The sequence below is a fragment of the Calidris pugnax genome, unplaced genomic scaffold (assembly GCF_001431845.1).
Source record: "Calidris pugnax isolate Ruff unplaced genomic scaffold, ASM143184v1 scaffold182, whole genome shotgun sequence".
Classification (NCBI taxonomy): Eukaryota; Metazoa; Chordata; class Aves; order Charadriiformes; family Scolopacidae; genus Calidris; species Calidris pugnax.
The window spans coordinates 1,915,340-1,937,248 of record NW_015090968.1 but is presented as its reverse complement, the minus strand read 5'-3'; positions in this window follow the sequence as shown (position 1 = coordinate 1,937,248).

The window sequence follows — 21,909 nt, the reverse complement described above, 5'->3', positions numbered from 1 at the left end:
GCAACTGATAGAAAATACATGATTTAATAGGGGATTGCCAGCTATGATGTCAGATTTCTGATCCATCTGGTTAAAACAGAACAAAACATTCATATCTGTTGACTGCAGACTATTTAGCTCACATCGTCCACACTTAGAGAAGTTCATGCTGTAAAATTACTACCTTCCCTATTTAGTCTCTCAGATCTCCATGAGGGAGATTGGAGAGGAGAAGATCATGCATCAATTCCTTGAGAGCAGCCCAAACAAATGGCTGTGCAAAGTGAAGTGGACTTGCTCATCCCAGGTTTTGGAAACACATTTCATTGGTATCGAAACTTCATCAGTCTACGAAAACATACTCATTGGGTTTGAAAATTTTCCCATCTGAGCTCAAAGGTTTCACGCTAATACTTCTGTTACTGTAAGAAATCAAAGCAGCAAAGAGAAAAAAAACCCCTTTTTCCTAAAGCCTCTGGCCGAGCTATCATTGCTGCTTCAGACACAGCAACACAACAAACTAAGATGTGTTTGGAACCACCGACTTAAAATCTGCAATATGTGCACTTGAGTGTGGGTGCTAGTCATGCATGTGCATAATCATGTTAAAACTGCGAACCCATGAGCCTAAGCTCAGGCTCAAATCACAGTTCTCTGAAATGACTCGGACAACACGGGGAAGAGTTTTTCCTGAGTAGCTTCTAGCTTTTCTACATCATATCCTCGTATACTGTGTTGGGGGATGAAGAAGAGAAATGTGATTAAGGTATTTCAAGCCTGACATGAATATTTTTTCCAGTGGAGAGGGTTTCGATAATGTAGGCTTGTGGACTGAATTTGGAATTTGCTTTGCTTCTGTAATTGGCCTTCTAATGCCAGCAAGAAGAATCAAGGCCTGAGAAGCAAAGGGAAAATATATTTCAAGGGAATGCACACATCTGTGGCACGGTAAAACTATTAGGCTACTGAATGCCTGTTTTGAATTACATCAAATCACCTGAAGACCATATGGCAAATGGAAATTTTTTCAGTTAACATTTGCTGCCTTGTACAGTACCAAGAAAGAATTTTTTTGTTATTTTAGCTAGACCTATATATGTAAACTCAAATGTTTTCAACTTTTTTGTAATCAATAACCGCAGACCAAACGCAACCTGCTACAAATGCATAAATCTGCAGAACACTGAGCCGTGCCCCAGTGGAGAAGGGTGTCTGCATTTTTAAAAATGAGGTGACTAAAAGCCCAGTCACCTAAGCTGTAGGCAGAATCACTGATTCTTCTCGAATTTACTGGGAGGGAACCAGGACTAAGAATCTTAAAATGAGATGCTGAACTGGGGATTCAGGTATCTAACTTTAGGAGCCAATATTTGAAAACATTGACCTCTTTGTCCCTAAAAGGGGAAAGCCTTCTAGCAAGTTTACTTTCCCTGTGCACTTTCCTGCATACATCCCCTGCTGTACGTGGGCTGCAGATGGAAAGAGCAGACAGCAGCCCTACGAACAGTTTTCTTGCAATGTGGCAGAAGATCTTTGATAAAATGTCAAACGAGATTTTGTCATTTTCTAAGCACGTTCCCACATACACATGCAGCAATTAGCCAAATTATCACCCCAACCAGTTGCCTACCACAGCCAGCGAGCCGTTGCCTTTGTCCTTACTTTGGCAGAATGTGACTTTGGCTCCATATTAATGTCAACACCATTTCATCGGACTTGCCCCGTGGGGAGCAGTCCCACAGTCTCAGGTTGTTTCCCAATTCCTAAGAAAATCTGAACCTTTTAGATTAGAATGTCCATCACAATAGAAACTCATTTAAAGTTTGCATCATATCTTAAGGCCATTCTGAATATATATTTCTCATTGCAGGGATGTTTTGTGTCTCTCCTGGCCTAGGATTTGTAATGTTTATTCAGCTATGCTTGAAGTGGGTTTTCTGTAGTGAGTCTTGAGTTTTCTGTCTTAAGAATATTTACTCTCAGTAACTGAACATGAATATGTAAGTGTTGTAGTGCCCAGATCAGCAGTAAATACACATTTAAGGCAATAGGAATTGTGTAGGTGTTGCTGAGTAGGGGCTACCTGGACTTAAATGTCATCCTACCTAATGTTTTCAAAACCACTTGCAAGATGCTTTTCCCACTTTCTCTCTTTCTAACTTCCACAAGAGAGACACAGCACCGGCACCTTAGAGCTACCACTTAGTTTGTTGTTATTCATATTCTTACTTCACCCCAGTGAGAAAAGAGGAACCTCTCTAGATGGAAAAGGTTGCAATATCCATTATCTCCAATAACAGACAGGGCTTTATTATTGTTGTGTTCTGGTTTGTTAGATGTAAAAAAGCGTATCAATGGGTTGCACTTGTCTAAAAATTGAGGACATATTTTAAAAGGGACATTATTTTAAAAAATTACTATAATGAAAAACACATGTCAGACTGATTTATACTTTGATTTTATATGTTTACATTAATGTACTTACCTAAAGAATGTATTGGATAAAGGCTTTTCCTGTGCTTGAAGCTGCTATATTCTATGAACCAGAAATAGGTTATTCTGCAGCACTAACATTCATTATTTTAACCTAATACTGCAAGTTGCTGTATGGCTGTACTGCTAAATAACACTTGTCTGGGGACAATTCTCTGGCCCTGAAGCACTGTGGCCTGGCCTGGTCCTGTCTACCTCTCCTTCAGGTCTCCATCAGGCCTGGTGTGGTACCTCTGAGGTTCTAACACACAATTATCAGTGTGTGTGTGTGTGTGCTCAAAGTGTTCACAGTAACACAAAAGCACATTGCAGCTTATCAAAACAGTGCTTTTGCTGCATGAAAATAAACTTACGGTTGCACAACTTGGGTTTGACATGCTGACATGTTTGAGGGTACAGGATCTGCTGGTAAAGTTTTGGAGAACTGAGAGGGGTGGAGGAAGCCAAGCTTTGTCATTCTTGTTCATACTGCCCTTTTGGGAATGGTCCTTAATGACTGCAGACCCCAAATCTGCATGTGACCATCGTGGCAGAGCGTGCTGGTTGGCAAGGACAAAATCATACCAGCAGGCTACTGAGTAGTCAAGCAGCACAGATGAAAAAAGTATGAGTTCCCTCCAGACTTATTCCCAGCTATTTAGCTGGGCAGATGTGTGTTAAACACTTCCATGGCTTCCAGTGGTTGGAGCGTGTGTGATTCAGGTGTGTAGGTTTATTTGGGTACATACAGCCTCCGTTTGGTTTTCTCCTTGACACCATGAACTTTGATTTAATTATCCCTCATTTCCACTGCTGACTGAAGAGTCAAAACTCCCATTTTTCCACACTTAACCCAGACAATGGGAAAACCACCTCTTTCTTTTTCATCTCTGAGCTACGAGGCTGCACTTGGTGTCATAGAGGTGACCAATCTGTGATCCACAGCTTGGCAGGTCAGTTCATCTTACCTGGGTAACGCTTCCAGGGATATTTTAAGATATCTTTAAAGAGCCATCATGGCAGTTTGCCCACTGCTGTGGTCTTTGCTGGGACCCCACAGCCTCCAATGTGGGGCTGCAGAGGAGGATGGGGGTCCCTCAAGCGGGCAGAGAAGCTGCCAAGGCAGAGAGGATGGATATCACCGAGGTACCTCACAATCAACACACCCAACTCTAATTGCTCTTCTTTGGTAAAAATTAAGCCTTTCTGAAATTTCACACGCTATTCAGGACTGGAATTAAGAGATTAAAAGGAAAATGAACAGTTAGCAAAGAGGGGGGAAAGCCTTCGCTGCTGTTACCACACTTAATTTCTGAGGGAAGGTAGCTTAATTCAGGCTGGCTTCTTGAGTAGATCTTCCTGCACACAGCTGTTAATTTGGGACGAAGGAATGCACTTTGTGTGAACTCCATAGCCTTCTTTATTTTAATTTTTTTAAAAAACTTCAATTAATTTTTCTTCTGAATTCACAACATGTTCCTGTTTCTTCCAGGGAACAATACGAGCACTTTCCGGTGGCCAAAAATAATATGTTTAAATACCAGTGGATTTTAACCAAAGACTGCAGAGCCCCATGGATAAAGTGTCTGCCTTATATTTCAAAGTAGAGAGTTCAAATTTTGTAGGTACTTGTAGTTTTATTTTTAAATTTTTAACTGGCCAGATTCTCAGGTTGGGCAAATCAGCAGAGCTCGCTCCACTGATGTTCAGGGAATTATGCCAAGCTGCATTAGCTTAGTATCTGGCTTCACAACTTTTTTTTCTCTTTGTATTGAATTCAGCTTTCAGTACTCAGGCACTAATAATTTGTTTGAAGTCTGTAGCTAAAGGGAGTTTTTTTGCTTTTATTATAAGTAAAAATACAGTCTGTGAATTTGTGAAAATGAGTAGGCTCTGTGAAGGGAAGTTCGTGGGCATAAAAAGATATTAAATCTAGACTTCTCCAATTCAGATTCTCACTGAAGTTGGTGGAAATGTTGACAGAGAATGAGCAAAATCATATGGACAGAATTTCTTTGGTCTCTGCAAGGCAGAAGAGGATTCAACAATTTCCTTCCCTCTTTTACATTCAGACACAAGGCTCTTCAGAACAAGAAGGTGGCAACAAGGTGATTTTTGCCATCAGTCTCAACATCTGCATCTTTCAAGATGGTCCTGAGGCCACAACAGACTCCAAGATCTGCCTGCTCCCTAACTGTTGACACCCACGGATTGCTTTCCCTGTTGATTCCTCTGCCATCCACCTCCTTGAATTTAACGATTAATTAAATACTTGTATTTAATTGTATTTAATGTTTGCACCTAACAACCAACCAAGTATTATGCAAGGTTCTGTGTACTCTGCAGGAGCCACTGCTGGGGCCAGCTTTGCTGGATGGATGAGCTGCAAACTTGAGCCTTGGGAGGGCTGTCCCCCAAGATTCAATAATTCCACTGAGACCAAGATTTTGTCTTTTAGTTTTACTATCAACCTTTGATGAGCACATTGTCCAACTAGGAAGGCCTATAACTAAAATCGTTTGCAATGAAGAGTTAGTTAAACTAAAGATCTGCCAGACACATAAATCTTAGTATATCTGAGTGTACTTAATTATAAGAGAGAAGCTAGAACTGAATGCAGCAGATCTGTGGGTCTGCCCTGTTAAGTAACTAATGGCTGATCAGGCCTAAAAGGGGTAAGTAGTGGAGTGAGTGGACATGAGAGGTCTCCCTAGGAGCCTTCAGGAGTGTTTCTGGTTGAGTCACAGTCATCTCTGCATTTTATCCCATTTTATTCAGGTAGAAACGTGATGCAAATCCACATGAATAAGGATCTTGAGGTTCCATGAAGACACAGAGGGGCACGGCAGCAGTCCCCATGCCATTTGGCCACCAAACTCACACCTCAGCCAGGCAAACCCAACTGGGTCTCCCTGTGTCCATCTTGCTGAAAGTCCCTCTGACAGCCCTTTCAGCGAATGCTATATTTGATTCAAAACTTTACAAATGGATTAGTTTCACAAAAAGGGGTAAGTAGTGGAGTGAGTGGACATGAGAGGTCTCCCTAGGAGCCTTCAGGAGTGTTTCTGGTTGAGTCACAGTCATCTCTGCATTTTATCCCATTTTATTCAGGTAGAAACGTGATGCAAATCCACATGAATAAGGATCTTGAGGTTCCATGAAGACACAGAGGGGCACGGCAGCAGTCCCCATGCCATTTGGCCACCAAACTCACACCTCAGCCAGGCAAACCCAACTGGGTCTCCCTGTGTCCATCTTGCTGAAAGTCCCTCTGACAGCCCTTTCAGCGAATGCTATATTTGATTCAAAACTTTACAAATGGATTAGTTTCACAGTGTTTTTAAAACCCTTTAGAAATCTATATATGAAGAAATAACTCAATGTATGTTGTATGACCAAAAGACAATCTGGAAAATTATTGCATTTCAGCAACATAAAAAGAGGGTGGATTCTGAGCTACATACATGCAACCATAATCAAAACTCCACATGTAATTAAAATGATGATCGTTTTTTACAAGGCCTATAAAAAATTAGGCTTTGTCTTACTTGGTTCCAGCACATGTATGGGAAGCTTAAGAGACTAAGGGAGCTACATACATGCAACCATAATCAAAACTTCACATGTTATCAAAATTATGATCATTTTTTACCCAGTGTTTTTAAAACCCTTTAGAAATCTATAAAAGAAGAAATAGCTCGATTTATGTTGTATGACCAAAAGACAATCTGGAAAATGATCGCAGTTCAGCAACATAAAAAGAGGGTGGATTCTGAGCTACATACATGCAACCATAATCAAAACTTCACATGTTATCAAAATTATGATCATTTTTTACCAGGCCTATAAAAAATTAGGCTTTGTCTTACTTGGTTCCAGCACATGTATGGGAAGCTTAAGAGACTAAGGCATGTAATAGTGGAAAAATTACATGACAGTGTGTGACACTGAAAGGAGGATTTCTTGAGCTTTTCCTCATTTCTCTTCTTTGTTTCTCTGGCAGTGAGTTTGTGAGTTTGAATTTGGGCTGGAGATCCTATGCTTTTATTTATCATGTAAAAACTAGACCCGAGTGTAAAAACTAGACCTGCATCTATTAATTTTTAGAAGATTTTCATACGTATTTCAATATATATTTTTCAAATACCATTTTGACTGGTACTGCACAGAACAGTGTGATTTTTCACCTGGTTTGTATTAGCTTAGCTCATATGTATCCAACTTCATGAACAGATTAAGTTTGTTGTAGTTGGATTAAATTTAGTGAGTACATAATCAGATAGCCATGAAAACAAGGTATTTTTAAGCCAAGAAAGCCAAATTTGTCCTCATTTACCTCCTGTGGAAAGCCACTAACTTTCACGAGTAGAAGGGAGAGCAGAAATTGGCTTTGGATATTGTGGAAATCACTGCAATGCTTTGGCCAACCCTTTTCCTCAAACTTAATGTAGTTAAGGACATATTAGATCACAACCACTGCCACTGGCTGGCAATTTTCAAATGTGCCACTTAACCAAAGCCATGGTAAATTCCACAAAACCCCCAGAAAGCACTATGCTTCTCGATAGTTGCAGAATCCTTGAAGACAGGAAAGTATGAGGATATGAGAAAGTGAAGTCCATCACGACCTGGTCTAGTGGAAGGTGTCCCAGCCCATGGCAGGGGTGCTGGAATGCAATGATCTTTAAGGTTCCTTCCAACCCAAACCATTCTATGATTCTGATCCTCTCTCTGCAGCAGTTAGGCAATGACAACATAAAAAAAACCCTGTAGAGAAATGCTCCAGTGCTCCAGAAGTGGTGGTGAAGTCATGGAGGTTTGATCCCTTCAGGATGAGTACCAACCCAAGTGTCCCACACTACAAGTGGACAAAAATGTAATGGGTAATAAAAGAAGAATGGAAACACATAAAAATGTACTCTGAGTGCATAAATTATCAAAAGAAAAATCATTGCCTTAAGACACAACGAGCCCATTTCCTTCCCCTTTCGCGAGGAGCGATGCGTGTGACGTCATGGGACTTCCCACACCCAGCTCTATGAAAGTCCCTCCGTGCGAGGGCTGCTCCGTCGGCCACAACCGCTCTTTCGGGAGGGCTGTGAGAAAGGGGGAGAGCAGCTACAACCTACAGCATCATTTCTAGAGCCACCCGGGAATTTTGTGCCCCAACTTGTTGTGTTTACTGAGTCATCAAAACCTATTTATGGGAAAGGCTCGAGCGTAGTCCCCGTTTGAAAAAGAAACAAAAAAGAAAAAACCCTCCCCGTCTTTTCAACTTGCTGAAATATCCTGCTTTAGGTTTCCAAAATATGAGGTTGTCTTTGGAGCTTGTCAAAAAAAAAAAGTTCAAAACTTTTGGAGGTTTTGAAATCTAAGTAACTTCCTGTTGAAAAAGAAGTTAACAACATCCAGAGAAGAGGCATTATTGGAATAAAATACGTTCTTTGATCCAATGAAAGCAATTTTGATTGCTGATCTGTGAAAATTTTCAAAAATTTTATTTTTTCTCCCTTTATAGGAGGAGAAAATATTTTGAAAGCTCAAAACTTCTGACAATCAAATACAAATGTTCCCTTACTACTTTAATCACATCCCAAAAAGTCCTGAAAAAAGCTCCATGTAGTTGAGGATTTCTCAGTTCTCAGATTTCTAAGTACAAATAAAGGGAATGCAGATGTTCTGCTGGACAGACCATGAGAAGGCACCTTTACTGGGAAACATGGGGGACTCCAATCCCTTCTTCAGCCACCTATTGCACCAAGACCTCCCTATTACACGACTGAGGCCATCCAAGTAAAGCTCTCCCTTGTTTCACCTCTGCATTCACACAGTGAACCCAACATTTAGCCCTGAAATATTGGCAATTTCCCTGTAGAAACTGAGACATGAAAAAGGCCAGGATGTCCACGTGCTCTGCCTCACGCAGATGACCACCTCATGGCCACACATTTTGGTGGAAATGCCACTGTCAAAAGCTTGCAGATATTTCTCTCAGATTTTATGCTGAAAGGCCTGGGTTGGTCTTTGGTGTGTTATGTTGGAAAACTATTATTTTTTGTTTTGCTGAGAAATGCTATGTATTCCATTATGTTATGGTATTTGTAGTATGTCATGAACTTTAACAAGACAGGCGGAACACAGTCAGCCAGATTTCACAACTGTTTCTTGGTTTTATATTTGTTTATTTTTTAATCTCTTTTATGTCTGAAATCTGCCCTCAACAAAACAAAGCACTTTTATCAAGCCAAGCCTTTTTTAAAAAAAAAGCACTGGAACAGAAATATTCTTATGCTATTGCTGATTAATATGTATTCAGTGTTAGTTTAGTGCCATCAAGTGACCAAAAACATGAAACAGCACTTCTATTTTAGGGTTTTTTCAGCTTTTTATTTTAATCTAAGGAAAGCTGCCCTGTTGCCTTTTGATATAAGTACAGGGAAGTAGCTTCACAGGTTTTGATGTCTATTTCTAGGGTATTTCTAATAAGTATCCCAATTAGCTTCAAAATTTCTTGCATACATTGATAAATCAAGGCCTCCCCAGTTTTTACAGTTTATAAGGTTTGAAGAACTTCACAGAGCTCTTTGGCTGAAATCTTTGCAATGTAGAATTCAATAGGAGGTCTCACCTAGGTGAAAACTCAACAATTTTTGTTGCATGGTGTTATCCCAAAACTCTAATAGAGGTTTTTTAATGAAGGACATCATAAACTGGGTGTATAAATCCTTATTTTGTTTTGTAAAATGCAGAAGCAAGCTCCATTAGAAACAACCGAACTAAATGGATTGAAATGGATACATCAAGGAAAACATTTGGAGCTTACTATGTCCACTTATTACATGATCAAGCATTACATAAACAAGCATAGGCGATGTAAACTTCTAAGAAAACATTTCTACAAACTATTTTTCTGGATTTTATCTATGTAAAATATATGTAAATTCACTTCAACAGACTCGTTAATGTAGTAGCTAAATACAAATTAAGTTTCTGATTTGTTACAGTGGAATAAATCTTAGGAGTGTCATTCTCTGAGGTGGAGTGGGTGTGTTTTCTCCTCAGTCTGTTGTACTGATTTTCCACCAGCAGAGCTGTGTATCAGCTGCCAGGTAAATGTAAACCCTAGAGCTGGCAGAAAAGCAATGCAAACACTAAAAAACACACTTGAGAGTGAAGGGAGAAGTTGGCAGAGCTGAGCATCCGCATACGGGACACCACATACAAGCATTTTTAAGATCCCAGGTCATGCCTTGGTAAGCAACAAGCAAACTTGGAGAATAGTGGTCTGCCAGGGCTTGCTGTGGTCGAGAGCAGAGAGGAATATCACCACAAATCACATTTGTTACCTGGTAGTCCCAAAAGCAGAAATAATATCATAGGTGACAGGACAAGGGGCAATGGGCACAAGCTGGAATGCAGAAAGTTCCATTCAAATATGAGAAGAAACTTCTTTAGGGTGAGGGTGCCAGAGCCCTGGAGCAGGCTGCCCAAAGAGGTCGTGGAGTCCCCTTCTCTGGAGATCTTCAAGCCCCACCTGGATGCAGTCCTGAGTGATGTGCTCTGGGCAACCCTGCTTTGGCAGGGGAGTTGGACCAGATGATCTTTAGAAGGTCCCTTCCAACTCTGACGATTCCGTGATTCCATCAAAAGTCTTTTCTTGATAGTTCACCACATCTCTCGCTTTGCAAGCTAATCCCTATGTTGTGTGTAGGCAGTTAGCACTTGTGGTTATAGCTTCTGATGAAATACAGGGAAGAACAAACCTTTGTGGTGTTGCTATTTCACAAGAGCCTGTGGTTTACAGTTGGATCTATGTTATGAAAAGCTGGCAAGAACTGAAAGCTCTGCACATACGCCCCAGCTTTGAAAGTGGTTTCATGTGTTGGCTGGGAGTGCCCTAAGTGCACTGGGAGCTGTGTAATCAGTATTCACATATTTAGACACTATCCACATTTTAAATGCATGTTTAAAAGTTAAAACTTCCTGTCTTTTCATTATACTTCCTCCTGCTTTGTATCTCACTTCCCTATGAAGTTATAAAAATTTATAATTTAAAAAACATTTGCTTCCTAATAAAGTTTCTAAATCCCTCCAGAAAAAGGCTGTGAAGAAAAGAGCTGTTACATATTTTGAGACGTGACAGTGACATGCAGCAGCAGAGATCAGCGAGAGAAACCTCTGTAGCAGTTGCAAAGAGATATGCATTTGCTGGCAAAAACTGAAAAATATTTTTTTAACAGAAAATTCACTTAAACATCACAGGGTTTCAAATTCTGGAAGGGTGTGGATACTTCTCTAGTGATTGACTGAGAAGCAGTGCTCAGAGTAGAGGAAAACTTGAATGTCAACCAAATGGAGTCAGTAATTTACAGGTAGAACTTTACACGGAATCACAGAATGATACGGGGTTGGAAGGAACCTCTGGAGATCATCTAGTCCAACCGCCCCACCAAAGCAGGTCCACCTAGGTCTTGATAGTTTCCATGACTTTCTTATAGTTCAGTTGCCATCAACATCATCACCAACAACCAATGTAGCTCTATTATTGCAACTGATGTAGTGTCACGGACCACAACATCCTGCCACATATTACACAAGCACAACCAAAAGCCGCTCTCTTTTCCAAAAAATTTACTGTTTACTTACACGAAGAGGTAGCAAATCCTTACAGGCAGAGGAAGGAAAATAACCAGAATCAAACGTAAAATATATGTAAATTCACTTCAACAGACTCGTTAATGTAGTAGCTAAATACAAATTAAGTTTCTGATTTGTTACAGTGGAATAAATCTTAGGAGTGTCATTCTCTGAGGTGGAGTGGGTGTGTTTTCTCCTCAGTCTGTTGTACTGATTTTCCACCAGCAGAGCTGTGTATCAGCTGCCAGGTAAATGTAAACCCTAGAGCTGGCAGAAAAGCAATGCAAACACTAAAAAACACACTTGAGAGTGAAGGGAGAAGTTGGCAGAGCTGAGCATCCGCATACGGGACACCACATACAAGCATTTTTAAGATCCCAGGTCATGCCTTGGTAAGCAACAAGCAAACTTGGAGAATAGTGGTCTGCCAGGGCTTGCTGTGGTCGAGAGCAGAGAGGAGTATCACCACAAATCACATTTGTTACCTGGTAGTCCCAAAAGCAGAAATAATATCATAGGTGACAGGACAAGGGGCAATGGGCACAAGCTGGAATGCAGAAAGTTCCATTCAAATATGAGAAGAAACTTCTTTAGGGTGAGGGTGCCAGAGCCCTGGAGCAGGCTGCCCAAAGAGGTCGTGGAGTCCCCTTCTCTGGAGATCTTCAAGCCCCACCTGGATGCAGTCCTGAGTGATGTGCTCTGGGCAACCCTGCTTTGGCAGGGGAGTTGGACCAGATGATCTTTAGAAGGTCCCTTCCAACTCTGACGATTCCGTGATTCCATCAAAAGTCTTTTCTTGATAGTTCACCACATCTCTCGCTTTGCAAGCTAATCCCTATGTTGTGTGTAGGCAGTTAGCACTTGTGGTTATAGCTTCTGATGAAATACAGGGAAGAACAAACCTTTGTGGTGTTGCTATTTCACAAGAGCCTGTGGTTTACAGTTGGATCTATGTTATGAAAAGCTGGCAAGAACTGAAAGCTCTGCACATACGCCCCAGCTTTGAAAGTGGTTTCATGTGTTGGCTGGGAGTGCCCTAAGTGCACTGGGAGCTGTGTAATCAGTATTCACATATTTAGACACTATCCACATTTTAAATGCATGTTTAAAAGTTAAAACTTCCTGTCTTTTCATTATACTTCCTCCTGCTTTGTATCTCACTTCCCTATGAAGTTATAAAAATTTATAATTTAAAAAACATTTGCTTCCTAATAAAGTTTCTAAATCCCTCCAGAAAAAGGCTGTGAAGAAAAGAGCTGTTACATATTTTGAGACGTGACAGTGACATGCAGCAGCAGAGATCAGCGAGAGAAACCTCTGTAGCAGTTGCAAAGAGATATGCATTTGCTGGCAAAAACTGAAAAATATTTTTTTAACAGAAAATTCACTTAAACATCACAGGGTTTCAAATTCTGGAAGGGTGTGGATACTTCTCTAGTGATTGACTGAGAAGCAGTGCTCAGAGTAGAGGAAAACTTGAATGTCAACCAAATGGAGTCAGTAATTTACAGGTAGAACTTTACACGGAATCACAGAATGATACGGGGTTGGAAGGAACCTCTGGAGATCATCTAGTCCAACCGCCCCACCAAAGCAGGTCCACCTAGGTCTTGATAGTTTCCATGACTTTCTTATAGTTCAGTTGCCATCAACATCATCACCAACAACCAATGTAGCTCTATTATTGCAACTGATGTAGTGTCACGGACCACAACATCCTGCCACATATTACACAAGCACAACCAAAAGCCGCTCTCTTTTCCAAAAAATTTACTGTTTACTTACACGAAGAGGTAGCAAATCCTTACAGGCAGAGGAAGGAAAATAACCAGAATCAAACCCATCCAGCTCACAGGTACAACTGGCTAGGAGAATGCATCCCACATGTTGGATACAGGTGTGGTGATGATAAACCATACTCTCAGCCTTTTTTTCTTAGGTTCCCTTCTTCCCAAACAACCACAGCTCGTTGCATAAGTTGTCACCCAAAGTGCTGCATCCTTTAATGCCTGACCATTAGAGATGCTGAGCACACAAGCTCCTCTGAAGCAATGGATTTCATGTACGAAACCACAGACACACAAGCTCCTCTGAAGCAATGGATTTCAGGTACGAAACCACAGAAGAGGAGGTGCCTTTTGCTTCCGACTTTAAAAAAATTCTTAGTTACTTAATGTATACCATTGCAGCATATGAGCTCCTTAACCTTACTACCCAAGAATGACAAACCAAATACTGCTTCAGTGTCTAAACCATCTTTCCAATACCCTTTTGAAAGAAGTGATTGGGTACCTTGAAGTTGAACAGCTTCTGCCATTAATGGTCTTTTCCTTTAGGAATTTTTAAAAAATGTTTAAATATCAGAAGGCATATCATGAGGAGCTGTTCAATTTATTTTCTGCATATTGCTGAGTGATGTAGTCCTAAGTAGTTTCTCACACCCTGTTCTGTTCCAATTCTTTGAACAGAAGGCTATTGAAGTTAGGCTATTATAATAAGGCAGCAATATGAAATACTGAATTTTGTTCTTTCATATCATACCAAGTGGGAACTCTATATGTGATACTGTAAAAATTACCATATGCTTATGAGTACTGAGCAGAAGCTCTAGCTTGGGTTTGGAAATTTTTCAGAGCACACAAGAACTTAGAATTTCACCTCTGATCCTGAATTAAAAGCAGTCCCCTTGAAATGCAAAAAAAAACCCCTGCTTTTCCTCTCTCCTTCTAACCAGTCAGCTGACAGTGGGTATGTTTCCACCACAATTAAAAGAATGACTTACAAAGCAGCTATAAGAGCAGTGTGTTTTACGTCCACTGAACTTTCCCTCCACACTTCTGCCCGGTGGACAGCCTGTCCAGGCATGTCTGATCATTATAACTCATGAAATCAGCACGGCCACAGAGATTTTGACGTGCTTAAAGCATGCTAGAAATTATTCCTGCATGTGTGTGATATGGCAATAGGTGAGTTTAATCTTTGGGGCAATTTTGGGTTTCCTGTTAATAAATAATGTATCATAAACCATGACTTTTCTTTGAAAAGCACCTCCTGGCATATGGCTCATTTTACCCAGCTGTAGTTACCTTAAAATTGAATTTCTAATTTGAGATGGTCATCTGGAGTCTCTTCATCATGAACAGAGACCCTATAGGAAGCAATTCACTCTCCTTAGGTGTGAGGTCTGAGATAAGAATGGTGAATCACCCACCTTTCTCTGTGATGTACAGTAGAAACATGGAAGACTATCTCAGACTAGAGGCTTAACTTACATATTTGGCTAAATTTATGTGAGAACAGTCCATCCTTAGTGCCTCAAGTACAATTATTCCCTGAAGAAATTCTGTTCTAAACAATTGCTCTGAATAGAAGAGTTGGTTTTAAACATTTGTCACTTTTCCAGCTACTCTGAAACAACATATATTGACTGGTGATAGAGGAGACAGTATTATCCAGTTCAGAAAAAATCTGGTCTTACATTCAGAAATATATTCATAGGACACCTGTATCATACATCATACAAAATATGTCAAGTTTCCTAGATGGCAATGAAGAAGGAAGGGCCTTTATACATTTGTTGTGTGTTCTTCAATAGAGGGTAAGCAGTCTAATTGGTTTATTCAGGCTTTGGCTGAGCTGATCTGTTATCTCCCCAGTTCATCACACGGTATTAGCTTTTATACATAATTTATGTTATCATAGTTTTGCTCTTTATCTTTGCTGAACTGGGTTCTGATTTATGGAAAGGAGGATACAGTAAAACAATAATTTAGAATATATATCAAAGAAATATTACATGCTTGCATGTATTTCTGAAAATTAATTTAAATTATGGATTTGTTTTACTAAACTAAAATGGAAGTGTGAATATTTTTCTACCACAGCTCTTCTTTGCAGCAAGGATGTTGTTGGGTACAGAGTAGAAGTATTTAATAAATAAATGGCCTGGGACTGCTACATACAGAAAAAATACAGGCATTTAAAATACTGTTGGCTGAAACTTTTAAAAAGTTTTAAAGGCAGCCTACCTAAGCAAATTAAACAGTTTAGTCCTGCATCTCAGTTCTTCTTTTGCTTTCTCTTCCCTCCCCCACATCTAAGCAAACCACCCCCTGCCAGGGAAGGTACTTTCTAACAGAAGGCTGAACCTGTTGACCAAATAAGGGAGACTTGTAATCTCGGCATTTAGAGACGGATTTAAACTTCCCTTTGTCATAGAGTTTTATAGATATATATTCTTAAACATATAATCACATGCACTTGTTCACAAGGAAAGGAACAGAACACTATATGAATCTGGAAACTAATGTTCTGCCAACAAATCAACTGTGCCCATACAAAATTAGGGAAAACCCAATGACATTACAAGTTACTTTCAAAACTTCCATTTAAGTGACATACCATGGTTGTGGATAAAATGGAAATCAAAGTTTAATCTGTCAGGCTGCATTTGTATACTACTTTTGCATAATGTATCTCTCCTCAATAGATGCTCCCTCCCTCCATCCCTGAGACTTTTTGAGTTTTCTCTCACCATCACTATCTATATTTATTTTCACTACTGTCATATGAAGTACAGACTATGTGTAACAAGTTCACTAAAAGGCTTTCCCTTAAAACACTGCATGTACAGAGAAACGATTCAACCGCTCGTCCGCTTTTAACATCTGTGGTACCATATTTATGCATCTAATGACATGAAGTATGTATGGGTGTTGGAGGGGAGCCAAAGTCACCAGCTTCACAGAGTACCTGGGATACCAAAGGTGTGAGGAGGAATCTCACTAGATTCACATAATCAGCTGTTTTTTCCATTATAGACAGCATGAGTTCTGCACCTGTTTTAATAACGTAAATACACTCTTTTCTGTATCTGGTTGTTAAATCTTACATGCGTTTAAAGAGACTAAGTTAGTATTTCCAAGTAGGGCAGATATTTAAAAGTGTACTTCTAGATTACCATATACCCTGACTAAAAGGTGTACTTTCTAGATTACCATATACCCTGACTATTTTATGATGCCTCTTCAGGACACTTCCATAATGAAGTGCAGGGATCCGTCTGAGCAGCATATGCTAAACCAGAGGCTGAGAAGCCAGCCCTCAAACTCTACATGGATTAGCCTATGAAAAAGAGCTGTTAGTAATGTTAACGAAGGAATATAGACCTAAAGGAGATGTATTAACTTCCTAATCCCTCCATGAGTACTAAAATCAAAACAATTTCCAATCAAGTACTCCATTTAATCAGGGGTGTCGTTCAGAGGGATTTCACTAGAAACATTACTTTTACATGAAATCATCCATTTAAATTGCCCAGTAAATATTTGTACAGAATTCTCTCTTCCTTGCCTTCACAGTTTTACTTACAGAACAGCTTTAAATGCTGCCACTGCAAATCTGCCTATAGGTTTGTTTTGCCCCAGGTAAAATGATAAATTATGCATTTGTTTATTGATGAAAATTGGTTTAATTGAAATTGATTTTAAATCAGTTAAGCACTTACAAACTTCTTTGTGTACATGTATAAATTGATTTGCAACTAGCTCAAAAAAACTTAGCAGAATTTAGTACAAATAAGCTGATTACAAACTAGTTTAAATGTGTTCACACCAGAGCTTGCAGTGGTATGATCAGGGTAAACTTTATGTGATTATTTTTAAATTAGTGGAATTTCTGCATGTACCTTCAAGTCATCAATCAGATCAGGGCCATAGGTAAGCCACAGCACATCTAATTATTGTTGCTGCTGATGTTGTTGATTCTATTATTGTTACTGTGGTAGAAGCAAGATGTACCAGTTAAGGATCTATTATTTCAGGCTGTGAGTACACAGACAATGAAAAAACAGCGTGTGCCACAAAGAACTTAGAGCTAGCATCCTAAACTTCTGCTGAAAGCAAAGTGATTCATTTGTATCTTTTAAAAAATGTTAACTTTACAAAACTGCAAACTTATTTTAAATAGTTCAAATGTCATTGAAAAATAGCGAGAGGTGACTGTTGTTTTCCATGAAAAAAAAAATGTGCTTCTGTTTTCTGACTGGCTTTAATAACAATAAGCTAAAGTATTCTTTACTAGCTTTGCTTTTAGTTAATGTGTCATGGGTTGGCCATTGACATACCCTGCAGAATAAATATATTATTGGATGAATCCTTGAAATACACTCATGAGTCTTTTATTCTCCCAACAATTCTGTGAGAACTTCACCACTGACTTACAGTTGAGGTTAAGCCTATTCTGAACATATCTAAAAATCCTCAATATAACAGAATGGATTGACACAGAACACTTGAGCATTGTATTTCGTGAAGCTCTTTAGTTACCTGAAAGACAAAGTTTTACCAGATAACTACTCTGAAGAATATCTGCCAGAAACCCACTATTGTAAAAACCTTCCCTAATAAAACTGTTGGCACGGTAAGTCTAGTACTACACCTGAGGCATGAATCTTGTATTCACAATAACATTAATGTATACATTGGGTGATATACGTTCATATGTACTCCCCCATTCCTGAAAGAAAAATCTATATAGATCTTTAAGCTTGTGCTGATATATGGGCATTGTCTGGATTGAACCCTTTATTTATTTATTTAGGGTGGCACTAGTGGTTTGAAAATATAATAGAATCATAGAATCATTTAGGTTGAAAAAGACCTTTAAGATCATCGAGTCTGACGGTTAACTGATGGTCCTAGGTCTTGTCATGCTGATCCTTTCAATTATTTGCTCTCCACCAGTTTCTTCAGGAAAAGGAAAAGGAGCAGGGGTTCTTACCTGGAAAATGCAAGCCAAGACAAGGTCATCATTAGCAAGATGCTGGCACAAATCTAGAATGGAAGAAACTAGCCAGATTAGCAGGATCATACCAGCACTATGACAGAAGAAAGACTACTCTCTATATGGGGAGGACTGAGTTGTGGCCACTTTGTGGCAAATATTGGGGTTAATGGTACAGTTTTTTGGATGGTTTGGCAAAAGGTCTGAACTACTTGACCATGATGTATTGTTCCACAACATTGTTGTGAAGAAACGACGTCCATTCAACAAGGATAGGAAAGAGCATTTGAGGGCAGTGACTCACAGTGGGGAGGTGACTTTTTAACAACATCAGACTAGATTAAAAGGGACATTGAAGGATGCCAGTTACAAAGAGCTCGAAATAAGGAATCTTAGAGAGGAAGAGAGAAGAAGCAGGCATTAAGAGAGAAAAGAAAGTATTAAAAAACATCTTGGGATATCTGAAGTCAAATGCTAAGGATCTAGTGAACCTATGGAAAAAATATGGGTTTATATTACATTTATATATATATATATAAATATCCAAGAGATGTGGTGGCACACTTCAGTGATAGTTGCATATAACAATGTCAAGGAAAATGGGTACAGGAAATCAGGGGAGGATGATTCATTTTGTGTCGAATCCAGGAAGAGACAAAACACACTGCTCTGGGTGAAAATGAAAAGGAGGAAGTAAAAGTATGCCCCGATTTGGGTCTACTTTTCATAATTGACCATTGCTGCATTCAAAAGGAGGAAGTTGATGCTTTTTCTGACTTATTCTGACCAGCTAATAAAGGTATTCAAAAACCTTGACCATGAGATAACAGTGGATTTCAATTACTTGAATACCAGTTAGAAAAACAATATGGCAGGACATAAAAAGTCCATCAAGCTCTTGCAACATTTTAGGGATGATCTTTTGCTTCACGGGACAGAGGAAGTTATAAGAGGCATTAACAACTCGAATTACATGACAAGGAGGGAGGAGCTCATTTTGATGTCAAAGGCAGAAGGTAAACTGGGTGAAAGTGGTCATGATACATTTTACCAAAATAGGCTTCCCTGCTCTAAGAAAAAGAGGAAGAGAAAGGACGCCTGGGCTGCCAACTGTGGATTGTATTGTTATGTAGAAATAGTTAAACTAGCTTTAATCAAGCTAGTCTGGGTACTAAAAGCAGGCTCATCATAACAGCATGCCATTCTATATGAGTTAATTAACCTCCTTTCTATACTGTCTAGGCCTGAGCTCAGTCATTTAAAGCTAACCTAGATTTTCTACAGAGAACAATAGACTCATTTTTAATTAAACACACAATAGCAAGCTATCTGGATGTGAACAAAAGGAAGCAGGGGAAGCTTAAGTAGAGTGTGTTAACATCACATTAAGAGCTCTTCAAGGATTTGAAAAAAAAAAGTCACAATAAGAGGATATAACTGAAGAGTAACATAAAAGAATATGAATAAAAGAATAAAATCACAAAGCCTACAGTACAAAATGAGTGACAGGTAAAAAGAGGTATAAAAGGCATCAAGAAAATGTCCTGGAAATATATTACAAGGGCCCAGATACTAGTTAAATTTATCTTAGAATTTAGAGAAGGAATGGGTTAAGAACTATTTAGATTATATGAAGTCGAGTTAATAGGGCCTGAATAATTTTACTTAATAATATAGCAAAAATAATCTCTGAATTGCTAAAGGACTATTTAGGTCCAAGGTGATGTGAAAAGCACAGAACATGTCTACCTAAGGAAAGCAGGCCCAAAGGTCTCCAGATTAATTTTGATCCTGAAGGATATTCTAGAAGAAATTCCATGGCGAAGAGGTTAACATAAGTTTGTCAGGAACAGATACTCTCACACTAATCTAATGTCCCTTCTTACAATCAATTTCACTGATTCAGTAGAAAAAGAGAAACAGTAAGTGTCATCGATCTTGATTTTAGAATAATTTAGACGTCGTCCCGTGACAGTTTTCTTAAAACAAAAAGCAAAGGAAATACAGTTTTCATGAAACCACCAACCAAATGGCATGCTGCTCACAAAAATCAAACTTGGCGAGCACTTGCAGTGAGTTCCCGTAAGGACCTGGTGTCATTTCAGTCCTATTCAATATTTCCATTAGTGATCTGCAAGATGCAACCGAATATAGATGTATTTAAAAAAAACTTGGTTTTCACCAACCTGGGAGCTAGAAGACAGAATGAGATTTCAAAATTAATTTCACAACTTGCATAAATGTCTAAAGTCAGTAGGATGCTAAGGAAAAATATTACTCCCAAGAGTTCAAATGTACAAACCGGGGGAGAACTAGGTGTCAATGTCAGAAAAGGTTCTGAGCAGAAGTAAGTTTCTGTCCCGAGAAGAAAAGCAAGTTATTTCTGGGATGTATTTATAAATGTTTCTCTCATGTAACACACGGGACATAATTACTGCACTCTAGTTAGTGCTGGTGCCTCAACTGGACTGCTATCAGGGGCCTTATACCTTAGGATAAAGACAGAAGTCCTACTGGAAAGAAGCTAGAGTAAAGCTGTGTGAATCAATTATTTATGAGTGCAGTCTATGAGGAAAGTGAATTGTTTAGTCTACAAGATGATATACATATCTGCACATATAAACAACTGTATAAGTAAATATGTATATATTTACACGGAAATATTTACTAAAATATTAAATTATTTGTGAACAATACAACAAATCGTGTCCATTTTCACTAGGAATATGACAACAAGGAACGCAGCAAAGAAAATACAGGTCGGATATCGGACAAACATTTATTTTGAAATGCTGCTAGACATTTGTACAAGCTACATGCAAGTGTTGCCGACTTCCTTCAGAGATGCTTTTAGAAATCAGTGAGACAAACAGTTCTTGCGGGTGATATCACTGGTTCTCAAACTGTGATCCGTCGCCTCCTTAGATTCTGTGAAGTGCTCCTAAGAGGTCCCTGAAAGACAGTTAGCAAAAGCAAACCTCTCTTCTCCGTGTATACAACACTTCTCAGATTCATGTTTATGGGTCCACAAATTGAAAATGTTTGAGCAACACAGAACAACATACACCTCATTCAGCCCCAGCATGGAGATTAGATTAAATTAGACGACCTCTTGAGGCCTACAAACCCATAATTATTTTTATTCCTATGTGAAAAATTATATCCCCTCTGTGAATCCGTTTTTTTTTCTTATAAAAATGCAACTAGCTGTATTTTTCTACCTCACAAGAGATAGTGTCAGTCAACACATTATAAATTGTTGAGATACAATGGCAGTTACATGAACTAAAGTGTTTTTTTTTTTATGAACTAAGGGATTTTATTTACCTCCCCCTCCCACAGAGGTTTTTTTTTTAGGTTTTGAACACCTGGCAGAACTTCACCTCCTGCCCGGGCAGCATCTGCCACACGCATTACCGGCAGAAGGAATGTCACTGCAGTGCCATTAGAGTTACAATTTTTATGTAAATGCAAGAAATTAGACTACTTTGCTGTGTCAGACGGCCTGGGCTTCCCTCCCTGCCCACACCAAGAGGGTGTTCGGCCCAGGACGGGCCCGGGTCGCCCCCAGGAGCCGCTTTTCCACAGCCAGCCCCCGCTGCCGTGAGCCAGGGACACGGGTGCCAACAACAATAAAAACACTGCGGCAGAAGCTCGAAGGGAAGGGAAGGAGGGAGGGATGCGAGTGGGCGGCTGCGTGTGCGTGTCCCGGGACATCCCTGAGGCAGCCCGGCGACCCCTTGCCCAGCCCGGGCCCCGCAGGCCCTGAAGGGCCGCAGAGACGCCGCAGCCCGGGCGAGGGCGCAGAGCCTTGGGTACCGCCAGGCTCCCTCCTCTTCCCCGGCCGCTTGTGCCACCTTCCCCCCGCCTCTCCGGCGGTATAAACGGGGCGGGCGCCCCCGGCCGGGCCCAGCCAGACCGGCTGCCTGCCTGCGGCCGCGGGCCGGCCCGCTCTCCCCGCCTCCCTGAGGCGCGGCGCGGCCTGGGCCTTGCTGTGGCGGCGGTGGTGGCGCCGGCGCCTAGGCCCGGCGGCGCCAT